The following is a 17,865-nucleotide window of genomic DNA, read 5'->3' on the forward strand; positions in this document are numbered from 1 at the left end:
TAAGCACCCTTACCGGCGATGCCTAGAGGCACAGTCTTATACATGTGTCTTTGTGTGCAAGGGCGGGAGTGTCTCTAGGATGCTGCTGGGGCATCAGGAGTCTGCAGTGACATGGCCACACTTCTCTCCAGGATGGCTGTGCCAGTGGATGGTGTATATGACAGTTTCTGCTTCTCCGCGACCTCAGTCACGCTTACTGCTGATTTTTAAAATGCACTGCCGGTCTGATGCATGTGATGTGGTGTCTCACAGTCGTATTTGTGTTTTTATTATTAATGAGATTGCGCATCTTTTCCTGTGATTATTGGCCACTTGTGTCTCCTCTTGGTTGCATTGTCTGTTCACATTCTTTGCGTTTGCATCTATTATGTTGTCATTTTTCTTATTGGTTGTAGTAGTTCATTGTGTATGCTGGTTACTAATCCTTCACCAGTCACTGTGCAGAGATCGTCTCCAGGTCCCTTGCTTGTCTTTTACTTTGTTTATGGTATATGTTGATGCACAGACAAGTTTAATTTTGATGTAGACAACTGTTTTTGCAATCTTTTCTTATCCGTGCTTTGAGTCTTTTTAAAAATACTTATTTATGTTGGGCTGTGCTGGGTCTTCGTTGCTTCCTGCTGGCGTTCTGTAGCCATGGAGTGCAGTGGCTGCTCTCTCGCAGGCTGCTTCTCATTGCAGTCGCTTCTCTTGTTGCGGAGCACAGGCTCTAGGGCCACAGGCTTCAGCGATTGTGGCGCACGGGCTTAGTTGCCCCGCAGCATGTGGGATCTTCCTGGACCAAGGATCAAACTCATGTCCCCTGCATTGCAAGGTGGATTCTTAACCACTGGACCACCAGGGAAGCCCCTGAGTCTTGCTTAAAAGAATTTTCCACCCAATCTAAAATCACGTGTTTATTTTCCTCTATTTTCTTTCTAAGCTTTTCAAAAAATTTGATTTTTGCATTAAGCATGGGATCATCTAGAATTTATTCTGTGATTGCTTTAAGGTAGGGATCTATTTTTCTTTTTCTGCCATACGGATAATCAGCTGGCCCAGCCCCTTTATCACATAGCCTCTTCTTTCTCTGCTGATTGGTTATGTCTGTCTGGTACCAGGTTTCCATACTTCCAGAGATGTGCTTGGGGCTTCTTTGCTCCACTGATCTTTCACCTGTTCCTGGGCTGGTATCATACTGTCTAAATGGTATAGCTTTTCATCTATCTCTTGATGTCTCACAGGGAGAGGTGGCCTGTCTTGTTTTTCTTTTTTCAAAAATTATTTTTTGTTATTCTTAGTTCTCCCATATGGATTTTAGAGTCAGCTTATCTAGTACCTTAAAAACACTCATCAGTACTTGATCTTGAACTATCCTGGGCTTCATCTAGACCATCGTGCTTTAAACTCTGTCTGCAGCAGTATCCTTCCTGGTAAACTTTCACCACAGCTGCAAATTCCTATGTTCACAGATTAGTTAGCACAGATTACTTTTTTCTTTTTAAATGTAATTGTAAAAAAAAAAAAATGTATGACAAAATTTGCCATCTTAACCATTTGAAGTGTGACTCAGCATTAAATATATTCATTGTTTTATGTAGGAATCACCGTTAATGGCAAAACTCCGTAATCATTAGGCAGTAATTTCTTATTCTCCCCGCTGTAATCCATAGGCAATAATTCTCTATTCCTACCAGCCTCTGGCAATTACCATTCTACTTTCTGTCCCTATGAATTTGCCTTGTTAAACATCTCATATACGTATAATCTTAGAAAATCGTCCTTTTGTGTCTGGCTTCTTTTACTTAGTATGATGTCTTCAAGCTTCATTCATGTTGTAGAATGTTTCAGAACTTCCTTCATTTTTAAGGATGAATAGCATTCCACTATATGGACGTACCACATTTTGTTTATCTGTTTATCCCATGTTGGACATTGGGCTATTTCCTCTTTTTGACTCTTGTGGGTGATGCTACCATAAGCATAGGTGTACATGTATTTGTTTCATTCTTGTTTTCATTTGTCTTGGATATAATCAGGCGATGTGAATCCTCCACTTTGTTCTTCTCTTTCAAGATTATTTTGGTTATTCTAGGTCCATTGAAATTCCATATGAATTTCAGTATGGATTTTTCATTTTTGCAAAAAAAAAAACCCAAACACATCCTTGGGATTTTGCTAGTGATTTCATTGAATATGTCGATTTGGGTTGTATTGTCATCTCAATACCATTAAATCTTGCAATCTGTGAACACAGGATTCTTTCCATTTATTTAGATGTTCTTTAATTTCTTTCAGCAATGTTTTATATTTTTCTTATTTATCACATTTTATGTTGGTTGTTTGCTGATAGTAGGAAGATAGTAGCGCATTTCTAGAATACAAATAAGAGGTTTTAGATGTAGAGTCTTATAAATTTTACCTGTAAATGGAGAAAGCAACATAGTATTTATTTTTAGTACCAGAATTGGTGTCCCTCGTCATGATCTTTTAGGAGCCTTGAATTAGGAAAAAAAAAAAAAAAAAAGCTTGTCTGGGTTACAGAATCTCAGATTTTGTTGACCTCATGATGCTCAATAGGTCACAGTGAGATTTACCCTATGTTGAAATTTGACCTAAAAAAAAATTCATGAAGAGTTTATTGTTGAATCCATGTTTAATATTGCAGTAACTTTTCTAATTCCATCTTCTATCAGCATATTCATATTACAATCTGTGTCATAAAATCATTCAGGGAAAATAGGTATTTGACTTTCTGAATTCCTGTCTTTCCATACCCTAATTTAGTCATAATCCTTCAAATATTCAAATTTACTGGCACATGCCACTTACCTCTCCCCTACCATCATTAAGTTAAACAATGCTCTGGGAAGATGACTTAAATTACTCAAATTTTACTAAAAAATTCAGGGAATTAACATTCTCAGATTTTTCTGTCTCCTTAAATACAGCATCTGGCTCTACTCTATCCCAGGAAAGAATGACTCCAAACCTTTTTCTTTAGATGATGGTTCTGCATCAAAACAGTCCTTAATAAAGAAAGCGAAGAACTATTATTTAAACTGACTCTTCAAGCTAGGCGGCTGCGAGCCGGCGCAATAAGCGTGGCCAAGAGGAGGCTACACCACGTCCGAGGTCAGTGGCAGCCTGGAGGAGCTACCCCGCGTCTGAGGTCAGTGGTGGCCTGGAGGAGCTACCCCGCGTCTGAGGCCAGTGGCGGCCGGGAGGAGACACCCCGTGTCTGAGGTCAGGGGCGGCTGGGAGAAACCACCTCGTGCCCGAGGTCAGGGGTGGTGACCCTGAGGAGTCACCCTGAGCCCGAGGCCAGGGGCGGCAGCTGGGAGGAGCCACCCACGCCCGAGGCCAGGGCCAGCGGCCAGGAGGGTTAACCCGAGTAGCGGTGGCTGTGCAGGTACAGGAGGGCCTAGAGGAGCTATCCCAAGTTGAAGGTCAGGAACGGCAGGGGTAAGGAGATATCCCTTGCCCAAAGTAAGGAGCAGCGGCTGTGCTTTGCTGGAGCAGCTGTGAAGAGATAATCCACGCCCAAGGTAAGAGAAACCCAAGTAAGATGGTAGGTGTTGCAAGAGGGCATCAGAGGGCAGACACACTGAAACCATACTCACAGAAAACTAGTCAATCTAGTCACACTAGGACCACAGCCTTGTCAAACTCAATGAAACCAAGCCACGCCTGCAGGGCAACCCAAGACAGGCGGGTCATGGTGGAGAGGCCTGACAGAATATGGTCCACTGGAGAAGGGAATGGCAAGCCACTTCAGTATTCTTGCCTTGAGAACCCCATGAACAGTATGAAAAGGCAAAATGATAGGATACCAAAAGAGGAACTCCCCAGAGCAGTAGGTGCCCAAATGCTCCTGGAGATCAGTGGAGAAATAACTCCAGAAAGAATGACGGGATGGAGCCAAAGCAAAAACAATACCCAGCTGTGGATGTGACTGGTGATAGAAGCAAGGTCTGATGCTGTAAAGAGCAATATTGCATAGGAACCTGGACTGTCAGGTCCATGAATCAAGGCAAATTGGAAGTGGTCAAACAAGAGATGGCAACGGTGAACGTTGACATTCTAGGAATCAGCGAACTAAAATGGACTGGAATGGGTGAATTTAACTCAGATGACCATTATATCTACCACTGCAGGCAGGAATCCCTCAGAAGAAGTGGAGTAGCCATCACGGTCAACAAAAGAGTCTGAAATGCAGTACTTGGATGCAATCTCAAAAACAACAGAATGATCTCTGTTCATCTCCAAGGCAAACCATTCAGTATCACAGTAATCCAAGTCTATGCCCCAACCAGTAACGCTGAAGAAGCTGAAGTTGAACGGTTCTATGAAGACCTACAAGACCTTTCAAAACTAACATCCAAAAAAGATGTCCTTTTCATGATAGGGGACTGGAATGCAAAAGTAGGAAGTCAAGAAACACCTAGAGTAATAGGCAGATTTGGCCTTGGAATGCAGAATGAAGCAGGGCAAAGACTAATAGAGTTTTGCCAAGAAAATGCACTGGTCATAGGAAACACCCTCTTCCAACAACACAAGAGAAGACTCTACACATGGACATCACCAGATGGTCAACACTGAAATCAGATTGATTATATTCTTTGCAGCCAAAGATGGAGAAGCTCTATACAGTCAACAAAAACAAGACCAGGAGCTGACTGTGGCTCAGATCATGTACTCCTTATTACCAAATTCAGACTCAGATTGAAGAAAGTAGGGAAAACTGCTAGACCATTCAGGTATGACCTAAATCAAATCCCTTATGATTATACAGTGGAAGTGAGAAATAGATTCAAGGGCCTAGATCTGATAGATAGAGTGCCTGATGAACTATGGACGGAGGTTCGTGACATTGTACAGGAGACAGGGATCAAGACCATCCCCATGGAAAAGAAAGGCAAAAAGGCAAAATGGCTGTCTGGGGAGGCTTTACAAATAGCTATGAAAAGAAGAGAGGCGAAAAGCAAAGGAGATAAGGAAAGATATAAGCATCTGAATGCAGAGTTCCAAAGAATAGCAAGAAGAGATAAGAAAGCCTTCTGCAGTGATCAGTGCAAAGAAATAGAGAAAAACAACAGAATGGAAAAGACTAGAGATCTCTTCAAGAAAATTAGAGATACCAAGGGAACATTTCATGCAAAGATGGGCTCGATAAAGGACAGAAATGGTATGGACCTAACAGAAGCAGAAGATATTAAGAAGAGGTAGCAAGAATACACAGAAGAACTGTACAAAAAATATCTTCACGACCCAGATAATCATGATGATGTGATCACTAATCTAGAGCCAGAAATCCTGGAATGTGAAGTCAAGTGGGCCTTAGAAAGCATCACTATGAACAAAGCTAGTAGAGGTGATGGCATTCCAGTTGAGCTATTTCAAATCCTGAAAGATGATGCTGTGAAAGTGCTGCACTCAATATGCCAGCAAATTTGGAAAACTCAGCAGTGGCCACAGGACTGGAAAAGGTCAGTTTTCATTCTAGTTCCAAAGAAAGGCAATGCCAAAGAATGCTCAAACGACCGCACAATTGCACTCATCTCACATGCTATAAAGTGATGCTCAAAATTCTCCAAGCCAGGCTTCAGCAATACATGAACCATGAACTTCCTGATGTTCAAGCTGGTTTTAGAAAAGGCAGAGGAACCAGAGATCAAATTGCCAACATCCGCTGGATCATGGAAAAAGCAAGAGAGTTCCAGAAAACATCTATTTCTGCTTTATTGACTATGCCAAAAATTTTGACTCTGTGGATCACAACAAACTCTGGAAAATTCTGCGAGAGATGGGAATACCAGAGCACCTGACCTGCCTCTTGAGAAACCTGTATGCAGGTCAGGAAGCAACAGTTAGAACTGGACATGGAACCACAGACTGGTTCCAAATAGGAAAAGGAGTATGTCAAGGCTGTATATTGTCACCCTGCTTATTTAACTTCTATGCAGAGTACATCATGAGAAACGCTGGACTGGAAGAAACACAAGCTGGAATCAAGATTGCCAGGAGAAATATCAATAAGCTCAGATATGCAGATGACGCCACCCTTATGGCAGAAAGTGAAGAGGAACTCAAAAGCCTCTTGATGAAAGTGAAAGAGGAGAGTGAAAAAGTTGGCTTAAAGCTCAACATTCAGAAAACGAGGATCATGGCATCTGGTCCCATCACTTCATGGGAAATAGATGGAGAAATAGTGGAAACAGTGTCAGACTTTATCTTTTGGGGATCCAAAATCACTGCAGATGGTGACTGCAGCCATGAAATTAAAAGACAGTTACTCCTTGGAAGAAAAGTTATGACCAACCTAGATAGCATATTGAAAAGCAGAGACATTACTTTGCCAACTAAGGTCCATCTAGTCAAGGCTATGGTTTTACCTGTGGTCATGTATGGATGTGAGAGTTGGACTGTGAAGAAGGCTGAGCCCCAAAGAATTGATGCTTTTGAACTGTGGTGTTGGAGAAGACTCTTGAGAGTCCCTTGGACTGCAAGGAGATCCAACCAGTCCATTCTGAAGGAGATCAACCCTGGGATTTCTTTGGAAGGAATGAATCTAAAGCTGAATCTCCAGTACTTTGGCCACCTCATGCAAAGTGTTGACTCATTGGAAAAGACTCTGATGCTGGGAGGGATTGAGGGCAGGAGGAGAAGGGGATGACCAAGGATGAGATGGCTGGATGGCATCACGGACTTGATGGACATGAGTCTGAGTGAACTACAGGAGATGGTGATGGACAGGGAGGCCTGGCATGCTGCAATTCATGGGGTCGCAGAGAGTCGGACACAACTGAGTGACTGAACTGAACTGAACTGAACTTTCAGGCTTAGAGGGAAAAAAAGCAGATATTTGGGAACCAAAGCAAGACAGTAAGAGGGGTGCAGACTTAACCTCCTAGCCATCTGCAGTCCATTTGTGTTTGTATGTTGACCTTGTAAGTTTAGCAAGAGTCTTCTAATATTATCTCATATATTGAAGTCCCATACTACCTTGGCACCTAAAAGTCTGTCACCTGATTTAATCTTCATAATATGTCTGTTAAAAATATTATGTCTATTTGATAAGAAAATCAGCCCAGGAGGTACTGGATAACATGGATAACGCCCATGGTCATGCAAGGAGTAATAACAGGGCTAGATTTAGACTAGAGCTATCTGGTTCCAAAACCCTTGCTCTTGTCTTGTCATTTTCCTAATCATGGCTTCATTAATCCTATATTTTGGGACTAAAAATCTTTCATTCCTTGATAGGTATTTGGCAAACAAGATCCTTGGCATCATATTTCTCTTTCTACTACGTACCAGTGATTCAGCCTGGTCAATGGGGTTCTGAACCACCAGGACAGCCCTAGATGGAGGGAAAGAGACTAAATGGAGGGTTGCTGTTGACAGAAACAATAGGAGTTGGTTGGCCATTGAGTGGGTGGGCAGGAGCAGGAGGTGTCGAGAAGAGTCAGCCTGCAGGCTCATTGATAACCATTTTACCTTTTACGTAATGCCCTCCAGGGTCCTCTGTCCATGGGATTCTCTGGACAAGAATACTGGAGTGGGTAGCCATTCCCTTTTGGGATCTTCCTCACCCAGGGATAGAACCGGGGTCTCTTGCTTTGCAGGCAGATTCTTTACCATCTAAGCCACCATAGAAGCTCCCTTCACATAGTAAATCTTTTCATTTCAGAGAAGCACCTGTCATCAAAAATGCTCTTTTCAGAGGCATTCTGACCCTCAGTTGTTTATAATTTACCATCTGGGAGCAATCGGAGGGCGGTGACACATAACACTTTGGATACTGCTAAGGCGGAACAATCTTGAATTGCCTGTGCCCTGAAGCTGGTGAATAGTAGGAGGGAAGTCTTGGCTCTGAGAGCACTCAGCCTCTTCGACTCATTGCACCGTTGCTCCCTAAAAACTTAAATAAATGACTCCCATAAAGGTCTGAATGCCATTTACATTTTCCAGTTTTACACTGTTCTTTTTTACTGGAGGGTAGTAGCCTTTTCTTTGTTTCCTTCCTTATCTGTCTGGCACCCAATGCGTTCTGAGAATGGAGGCGCCTCCACTTCAACCACGTGATTCAGACGGAGCTTCTACATTCTTACAGCTGATTGGCTCAGGGTGAACGCCTGACCGTCACTGGCCAATCAGAGACTTGTCTCAGGATTTTTGAATTTACAACTGGAAACAGAAGTTTACTGTCAGTGGTGATCCTTAACCTCTTGGTGGCTGTATCTCCTGCCTTGTAGTGAGGTGCATGAATGAGAGACAGGCAGAGTCCTGATAGTGAATGCATCCTGGGTCTTGTTTTCAGGGAAGCTTACTGCACCTCTTCCTGAATTTGGTTTTGCAACCATTCCTTGAATTCTGTTCTCCAGCACACTCCCCTTTCTGTCATTCGGATTTCTGTTAATATATTTTACAGTCAAAAGAGTCCTGCCTAAAAGGGGAAAAGTTTTGTGCAATAGTGCTGTTCCCAAGTTTGGGACTCAGAAAGGCTTTAGGATAGATTCCTTGCAAATATCAGTGTCTGCTATACTGTTTTCAAGCATTAAAGCACTAACTTTACTGATGACCCTTTAAATAAAACTGTTTGTGAAATGGTAAGAAACTTAGCCTCAGCTATGCATAAGCCTATTCGAGTAATTTGAATGTTAGCTTACTTTTTTCAGGATTCACTAAGAACCTGAGAAAAAAGTTGGTTGAGTTTCAAAATGTAGTTTTAAGTTTCTGAGATAAATAGGACTCTCCTCACCATTTAGGTTGAGAGAGTGGAGGCAGGAAAGTGGTTTGACTTGCTGGATGTCAAGTTTCAAACCCAGAGAGAGGACGACAGTAGGAAGGCATATGACTCTCAGCTGGAGAGAGAGAGAGAGTGTGTGTGTGTGCACACATGTGCACACTCAGTCTTGTCCAGTTCTTTTACAGCACCATGGACTGAAGCCCGCCAGGCTCCTCTGTCCATGGGATTTCATAGGCAAGAGTACTGGAGTGGGTTGCCATGTCCTTGTCCAGGGGATCTTCCTGAGCCAGGGATTGAACCCAAGTCTCCTGCATTGGCAGGTGGGTTCTTTGCCACTGAGCCACCAGCAAAGCCTAGTTGGCTGGAGAGCATAGGACCAGTGCAAACATCTCTTTAATGACTGCACTTTTCTGCCCAGGAACTGTAGACAGTTCCACTGGGCCCATCCTGACTAGGTAAATCAAAGTGATCTATAGTCATGTAGCATCTTCAGCATTACAGAAGAATTTTTTTTAAAAAATTGCAGTATTATATTTCTTGTTTACAACTGTAAAATTCTTATGCTGCCCATCTCAATTTCCATTAGCTTTTTTTTTTTTTTTTTTAATGTGAACCATTTTAACGGAGAAGGCACTGACGACCCACTCCAGTACTCTTGCCTGGAAAATCCCATGGACGGAGGAGCCTGGTAGGCTGCAGTCCATGGGGTCGCTAAGAGTTGCACACGACTGAGCGACTTCACTTTCACTTTTCACTTTCATGCATTGGAGAAGGAAATGGCAACTCACTCCAGTGTTCTTGCCGGGAGAATCCCAGGGACGGGGGAGCCTGGTGGGCTGCCGTCTATGGGGTCGCACAGAGTCGGACAAGACTGACGCAACTTAGCAGCAGCAGAACCATTTTAAAAGTTTTTATTGAGTTTGTTACAATACTTCTGTAGTTTATGTTCTGATTCTTTGGCCGTGAGGCATGTTGGATCCTAGCTCCCTGACCGGGGATTAAACCTGCACTCCCTGCCTAGGAAGGCGAAGTCTTAACCATTGGGCCACCTGGGAAGTCCCTCCTTTTGTCATCTTCCAAAGTTTCTGGACTACATAAGAACAGTGGCTTGACTTGGTTTTTATATTCGAGGGGTATACAACATACACATCTTTCATATTGTATGCAGTAGTTTTTGGTTTTTAAAAGTAATCTATACTCATTAAAAAAATTGGAATGCACATCAAAGTGTAAAGAGTAGGGGAGAAAAAAGCAAACACCCACGATTATACAACTTGAAGCTGGCCACATTCACAATTGGGCAGACTTCTCAGTGGTGTCTTGGGGGAGTAGTTTCCAAGCTTAACTTGGCAACCAGCCAGGTATCTGTTCCAGACTGTTTGACCTCCTGGGCTTCACTCCTCCTTTAATAGAAGTTTACTTAATCAACTCTGTCCTCCCCTTTTTGCCCTCCCATAGTGAAAATTAAAGCCAGCTGCTGGAAGATTCTGGTAACTGACGAGGATGGGGGGTTGCCAGGGTCCAGCCCGGGTGGATCCAGGGAATTCGAAGGGTGGACGGCGTTGGCGTGGAAAAACTTGTTTATTTATTAATATAAGATTAGATTAAGAAACTATAGTGTAGTAGGAAGATTAAGTGGAGGAAGAGGGCTGAATAGCTTGGTTTACGCGGAAGACCAATAAAATTCCAGACAAGGAATTTGCACCATCTACGTTGGGCCACCGGCGCTCGCTTGAATATCTAAGGGTGCCTCACCTTAGGCTCCCTTTTGCGCAGGTCTTAACAGCCAGGGCAAGTAAGTAGACCTGGCGAGCCTCCGCGCCCCAGATGGAAATTCAGCCTGAAATTAAAGAGCAGAGCAGAGAGAGGGAAAGGGAGAGAAGAAGAGAGAGAGTGACACGGCGGGGGGGGGGGGGGGGGGGGGGGGGGGGGGGGGGGCGCCAGATTCCCAAGAAACCAGGCCAAGAGACTAGTCCGAGAGACTGGTCCCAGAAACTGGTCCCATCCTTTATTGTTCAGAAGGCCTTTTATACTTTTGATAAAACATGGAGATCAATGGGTAACACAAAATTATGTAGCGTTCGCAGCCTAGACTCTTTCTATACATCATTTTGTATATAAAAGGTCTCAGGTGATTTACATTATCTTCTGGCCAAGAGGCTTGTTAACACTTTTTGGCTCTCTTCCTTAATGAATGTTAATTTTGTTTCCCCTGAAGTGTTTTTCTTTAATCTACATCTCCTTAAAGCGCTAAAGTTACATCTCTATAGAACAAAGGTGCAGTGGGTTATAACAAAGAAGGTACTTAACTCAAAGATCTAATGTTGCTAATACCAAGTCTACTACTTGTTTTTCTATATACCAACTATATCTAAAAACAAAGGATTTGAAAATTTAGCAGCAAGCATTGGCTCAACAAATGAAACTTTTAATCAGTCCTATTCTAAAGATTTTAACTCTTCGGAAGCTCCTACATTCCTGGGATGTTTTAAGCTTCCTGTGCCTCCTGCGGTCAGGAGGCCTCAAACAATCACACGCGCAGCTGTACGAGTCCTGCAGGCAGGCTAAAAAGCCATCAGAGGGGTTTTTGGATTTAAACACTTTCAAATGCAGAAGACTAAAGCCCTGAATTGACTTTTTCCAAAGAATGTCAGAAGAGTGGAAAAGCAGAGCACAAAAACCGGCAGATTTTTGTTGGGGTACATGCTTAGGAATTTCCAGAGGGGCCCCTGAAGTCTGAGCACGCCTTGCGTATGTCAGCTTCCTTCCTCATGACCTTGTCACGGGCGGGATTCTTCACACTGGCTCCCGGCAGAGGGTCATGAGCATCCTGGCCCCTGGGGGGAGGCAGAGCAGTGGGCTCCGGCCGTGGTGAAGGAGGGGCACCTGGAGGACGTGGTTCATCTGGCAGCGGCTCAGAAGCCCTGGGTGCTGCCAGTGCCCGAGCTGTGGGCTCTCCACTCTCTCAGTATCCCTGTGTTCACTGAGCTACCCAAAGCTTAAGTCCAAGCTCCACCCAGGGCAGGGAGGCCTCCTGCAGAAGGCAGCTTCCTCCTCATCCTGCTATACCTTGTTGGGGGATGTTTTTTCATCGTTTCCTTCACTGTTTTGAACAGGAGGACATTCATATGGCTCAGAGTATGTCTGTGCCTTATAGACGGCAATTCTCCCACCTGCCCTGAGACCTTCACCTTCTGCTTACCCTCCGCTACTCACTGCAGGTAATCAGCTTGTTTTTTAATTTTTTTTTTAATTGGTGTATAGTTGCTTTACAGTGTTGTGTTAATTTCTGCTCTGCAGCAAAGTGCATCAGCCATGAGTATACACATACCCCCTCTTTTTTGGATTTTTGTTCCGTTGAGGTCACCACTGAGCGCTAAGTAGAGTGCCCTGTGCTATCCAGTTGAGTTCAGTCGCTCTGTCGTGTCTGACTCTTTGCGACCCCATGGACTGCAGCACACCAGGCTTCCCTGTCCTTCACCAAGGATGACTCTCAGCTGGAGAGAGAGTAAGGTGTGTGTGTACACACTCCCGGAGCTTGCTCAAACTCATGTCCATCAAGTTGGTGATGCCATCCAACCATCTCATCCTCTGTCGTCCCCTTCTCCTCTTTCCCAGCATCAGGGTCTTTTCCAGTGAGTCAGTTCTTTGCATCAGCTGGCCAAAGTGTTGCAATTTCAGCTTCAGCGTCAGTCATTCCAATGAATATTCAGGACTGATTTCCTTTAGGATTGACTGGCTTGATCCTGCAGTCCAAGGGACTCTCAAGAGTCTCCTCCAACACCACAGTTCAAAAGCGCTGTGCTATATGGTAGGTTCTCATTGTCTGACTTATCCATATTCGTGCACGTATGTCAGTCTCGGTCTCCCAGTCCTTCCCACCCTCTTTTCCCCCTCGGTGTCCAGACATTTGTTCTCCGTCTGAGTCTCTGTTTCTGCTTTGCTGATAGGTTTGTCTGCACCATTTTTCCAGGTGACATTTTTCGCTTTCTGACTTCACTCTGTGTGACAGCTTTTAGTTTTTGTGTGTATTCATTCAGAGTTTACTTAATGAATGTTAAAGCAAATACAGATACATTCTTAAAAAAAATTTTTTTTTAATTGGAGGATAATTGCTTTACAATATTGTGCTGGTTTCAACCATATAACAACAGTGAATCAGCTATAAGTATATACACATACCCTCCAGTATATTCTGTATTTTCATTTTCCCCTTCTTGCAAACAAAAGGAGGCATTGTACACACATTTTCTATACCTTGCTGGTTTTTTTTTTTCCCCCACTGCTTAATATATCTTGGAGACTTTCAAAAATACCACTGCATTGAAAGCTTTCTCATGCATTTTTATACCTTCAAAATCTTCCACTGTATATAAGTAGCATAATTTATTTAGCTAGTCCTCTTTTCAAGGATACTTGAGTTCTTTCCAGTCTTTTGTTATTTTGAATAATGCTGTAATGAAGAATGTATATATATGTTATTTCTTAAGTATGGCTAAAGGATAAAGTCCCAGAAGTTATATAACTGGGTCAAAGGAGATAATTCAGTTGTCATTTTGATCTCTGTGCCCACAATTCCTTCCATAGGGGCTTGTACCAATTTATCCTTCCATTGGGAGAGTCTGAGAATACTTGTTTCTCTTGGGGGATTATTACATACTGCTTACATGTTACTTTGGCGGGTTCTTCAGTTGTTTTAATTTGGATGTTGTCCTCCCAATTAGATGGCAAGTTTATTGAGAGCAAGGGCCAAGCATTTTATTGCTTTTGAATTGTCTGCATTTATAAATAATACAATATGATACCCTAGGAATACAATAAATTTGTTTCTAGTGTAATTTGGGAGAAGAAGCCAATTAAACCTTAATGATGAAAAGATTTCTGTACTTGGTTAGGATTCAGCTGCACGGATTTCTCTCCCTAAAGTAATTATGAGGCCTTGTTTCAGTAATTATGGAATAAATCTTGAGATGAGGTGTTGCAGCAGGTCCGCTTGCTGACACGTGGGCTTCTCTCCTGAACCTGTGTCAGTTTTTGCTTGTTGGTTTCTTTTTAATATTTATTTGGCTGTGTTGGGTCTTAGTTGTAGCATGCAGACTGTTAGTTGCAGCATGTGGGATCTAGTTCCCTAAGCAGGGATCACATCCAGGCCCCCTGCACAGGGAGCATGGAGTCGTAACCGCTGGACCACCTGGGAAGTCCCCGGAGTGTCATTTCACCAGATTCAATCCAGTGGTGTCTTGGCATCAGCCAGTCTAACTGAGAGCCTGTCCTGCCACTTCTTTTCCTCTTCTGTGCCAGTGCCTGCCCCATGATAAGCAGGAGAACAAAAAGCTGCTTTTTAACTTTGTATAGCTGTTAAATTATAATGACACAATGTAAACACTGGCTTCCCAGGTGGCTCAGTGGTGAAGAATCTGATGGCCAAGGCAGGAGACCCAGGTTCGATCCTTGGGTTGGGAAGATCCCCTGGAGAAGGGAATGGCATCCCACTCCAGTACTCTTGCCTGGGGAATCCCATGGACAGAGGAGCCTGGTGGGCTACAGTCCCTGGGGTGACAAAGAGTACGACAACTTGGTGACTGAACAGCAAAGAGCGTAGACACTGCACCACTGTAATTTCATCTCCCTACACCCTAGCAGCAAGAACGTACTAATGGTTTTTCTGTCCTCTCAGTTTTTAGCTGGATTCCCCCACATGTATGATCCTCTACTGGTATCCAGTGGTCTTCCAGTTTTTTGCTTGCATAGCATCCAGGGGAATTTTGGGAGATTACATGCCCCCTCACACATTTACAGCCTATATCTAAGAATTTATTTCAGGTTTAAATAGCTTGTAAAGGATATATTTTAAAGTGTATTGTCGGTATTGACTTAAAAAAAATAATTGTTCAGCAGACCTATATACATGTGTATTTCTACATGTGTTAAGCTTGTATACACACAAATCATATCCATCATACTAAGGAAATATCCCTCTATTCCTTTTTTTTTTCAATTTTTATTTTAATGGAGCAAGTTTTCCTCTCTTTATTTGCTTGGGATTTTTTTCTTTTACACGCAATAAAATCTGTCAATTTAAAGTGTAGGATTTGATAAATTTTGGCTATTGTATGTAATTGCATAATCTCACCACAAAGTATATTCATGTTGATGCTTTATTATCGTGTATATATCACATATGATATACATTATATAAAGTGATCCCAGAACCCCCTGGCAGATTCCAAAATCCAAAGATGCTCAAATCCCTTATATAAAATGGTGTCATATTTGCATATAACCTACACACAGCCTCTCTTTAAATCACCTCTCGATTGCTTATAATACCTAGCACAATGTAAATACTATGCAAATAGCTTTAAATTCAATGTAAATGATATATAAAAAATATTTGCCAGTGTGCAGCAAATTTTAGTTTTGCTTTTTGGAACTTTCTGGAAAATTTTTTTTTCGTGTACTGATTTTTCAATTTGCTGTTGGTTGAATCCACATATTCAAACCTGAGCATGTGGAAGGCTGACTGTGTCTGTATATATCTGGATTTGTGCATATACATATGTATGGCGTGCATACTCAGAACTGTTACATGATTCTTCTAACCGTATTCAGAGGAGTCTGATAGTGTTTGATACCCGCCATCAACCACTAGAACAATACAGGAACACGCGCTCCTTAACATCAGACCTTTTTATCATTCCTTTTTCCCCCCGAACTTGAATTTCCGTTCCACTTCTCACAGAGACTTTTCTTACATACATTTTTATGCTTGAAATCCTTTACTGGTAGTCTTATTTATTAATAAGCAAAAATGTTAATGTTAACCCATTGACACTAATATATTTTTGTTTCCTATAGCCTTACCTCCTGTGACCATTGAATAATTTCTTCTGATGGAGCTGTCATTATAGTTTTAGTAATACGTCTGGTAAAATTAACAATCTGTTTCAAATGAGCGAATAGTAAATATAAAGTTACATTTTAGTGGAAATATATCCCTTAGATGACTGTGATGAGCTTTTTATCACAGTTGTTGTTCAGTTGCTAAGTCGTATTCAACTCTTTGTGACCCATGGACTGTAGCATGCCAGGCTTCCCTGTCCTTCACTATCTCCTAGAGTTTGCTCAAACTAGTGTCCATTGAGTTGGTGATGCCATCCAGCCATCTCATCCTCTGTCATCCCCTTCTCCTCCTGCCTTCTATCTTTCCCAGCATCAAGGTATTTTCCAATGAGCTGGCTCTTCTCATCAGGTGGCCAAAGTATTGGAGCTTCAGTATCTGTCCTTCTAGTATTCAGGGTTAATTTCCTCTAGGATTGACTGGTTTAATCTCCTTACAGTCCAGGGGACTCTTAAGAGTCTTCTCCAGCACTACAATTTGAAAGCATCAGTTCTTTGGCACTCGGCCTTCTTTATGGTCCAACTCTTACCATACATGACTACTGGAAAAAAACCATAGCTTTGACTATGTGGACATTTGTTGGTGAAGTGATATCTCTGTTTGTTAATGTACTGCCTAGGTTTGTCACGGCTTTTCTTCCAAGGAGCAGGCATCTTTTAATTTCATGACTGCAGTCACCATCTGCAGTGATTTTAGAGACCAAGAAAATAAAGTCTGCCAGTATTGGGGGTTGGTACTCTTTGCTGGAGTGAGTCAGGGGTCGTGTTCATCGATTTTATGTCTCAGTGAAATTGCTGAAGAATTTTGTTCATATAAAAACTAGCTTGGGATGGAAAGCATTTTGTTACAGCACTCTCAGTTACTTCTTTTAATTCATTCTGAGTCCCAAGTTCTATATGGATCTATCATCAAGAATTGTGTTTTGGAGACTTCCCTGGCAGTCCAGTGGTTAAGCCTCCAGATTGCGATGCAGGGGCCACAGGTTCGATTCGTGGTCAGGGAACCAAGATCCCTCATGCTACCTAGAATGACCCTGATGCTGGGAAGGATTGGGGGCAGGAGAGGTGGCAACTGAGGATGAGACGGTTGGATGGCATCACTGACTCAATGAACATGAGTGTGAGCAAACTCTGGGAGATACTGAAGGACAGGAAAGCCTGGCGTGCTGCAGTTCAACTGGTTGCAAAGAGTCGGACATGACTTAGCAACTGAGCCACAAATGCCACACGGGGTAAATAAATAAATGAATATTTTTCACGTCCTGTCTGTTTGCGACTCTACTGAGCCCCCTTTGGTTCTGTTGAAACCTCCTGACTTGCACAGCCACATTTAATCTATCCTTAGAGTTGTTCGCTGCTTCCGCACCGGCACTGGTTGTTCCCATCTTTCTTTCTGTTTGATGCCCGGGAAAACATACCCTCGTAAGATTAGGATGAGTGAGAGGGGTCCCGGAGAACGGAAGAATTTGTTCATCACAGTCAGGATCTCAGACAAATACATGGTTGAATGTATCTCGACTTCCTGGAAATCGATTTTCTAAAACCACCAGTGCCTCTGCCTGTCTGGAGAGAGAGACAGACAGGAGCTTCATTTATGGAGCTGGAGAGAGAGTTTGCTTGCTCCCACTTGCAGCCCACTATTCCTGATGGTGACTGTCGCCCGCCAGGCTCCTCTGTCCATGGGATTTTCCAGGCAAGAAAACTGGAGGGGGTTGCCGTGCCCTCCTCCAGGGAATCTTCCCGACTCAGGGATTGAAACTGAGTCTCTTACATCTCTTGCATTGGCAGGTGGATTTTGCCATTAGTGCCACCTGGAAGCCCATTCTTTCTAGAGTTGCTAACTATTACTGTAATGATAATCAACTATTACTGTAATGGTGATATAGCCTGGCATGCTATAGTCTGTGGGGTTGGAAAGAGTCCGACACAACTGAGTGACTGAATAACAACTCTAATGATCATTGCTCATTAAATGGAAACTAGGTCATTAATATTATTAAATATTATTAAAAAGCAGGTACATTACTTTGCCAACGAAGGTTCATCTAGTCAAAGCTATTTTTTCCAGTAGTCATATATGGATGTGAGAGTTGGACTATGAAGAAAGCTGAGCGCTGAACAATGAATGCTTTTGAACTGTGGTGTTGGAGAAGACTCTTGAGAGTCCCTTGGACTGCAAGGAGATCCAACCAGTCCATCCTAAAGGAAATCAGTTCTGAATATTCACTGGAAGG

The 17,865-nt window shown here is 42.8% G+C and overlaps 1 protein-coding gene across 6 annotated transcripts in view; it reads left to right on the plus strand.

Annotated features, from left to right (window-relative positions):
* The window catches only part of EXTL3 (exostosin like glycosyltransferase 3), a 131,750-nt gene that overhangs the window by 25,528 nt on the left and 88,357 nt on the right, over positions 1 to 17,865 (plus strand). For 4 of the 6 annotated variants that reach the window (XM_060409568.1, XM_060409567.1, XM_027964606.2 and 1 more), the window contains exon 3: positions 11,848 to 11,952. The exons of the other annotated variants lie outside the window; for them this stretch is intronic. The gene's annotated coding sequence lies outside the window, so the exon portion shown is untranslated. The remainder of the gene's footprint in view (positions 1 to 11,847; positions 11,953 to 17,865) is intronic. 6 annotated transcript variants of the gene reach the window in all.

This window comes from Ovis aries, chromosome 2 (assembly GCF_016772045.2).
Source record: "Ovis aries strain OAR_USU_Benz2616 breed Rambouillet chromosome 2, ARS-UI_Ramb_v3.0, whole genome shotgun sequence".
In the NCBI taxonomy this organism is placed as follows: Eukaryota; Metazoa; Chordata; class Mammalia; order Artiodactyla; family Bovidae; genus Ovis; species Ovis aries.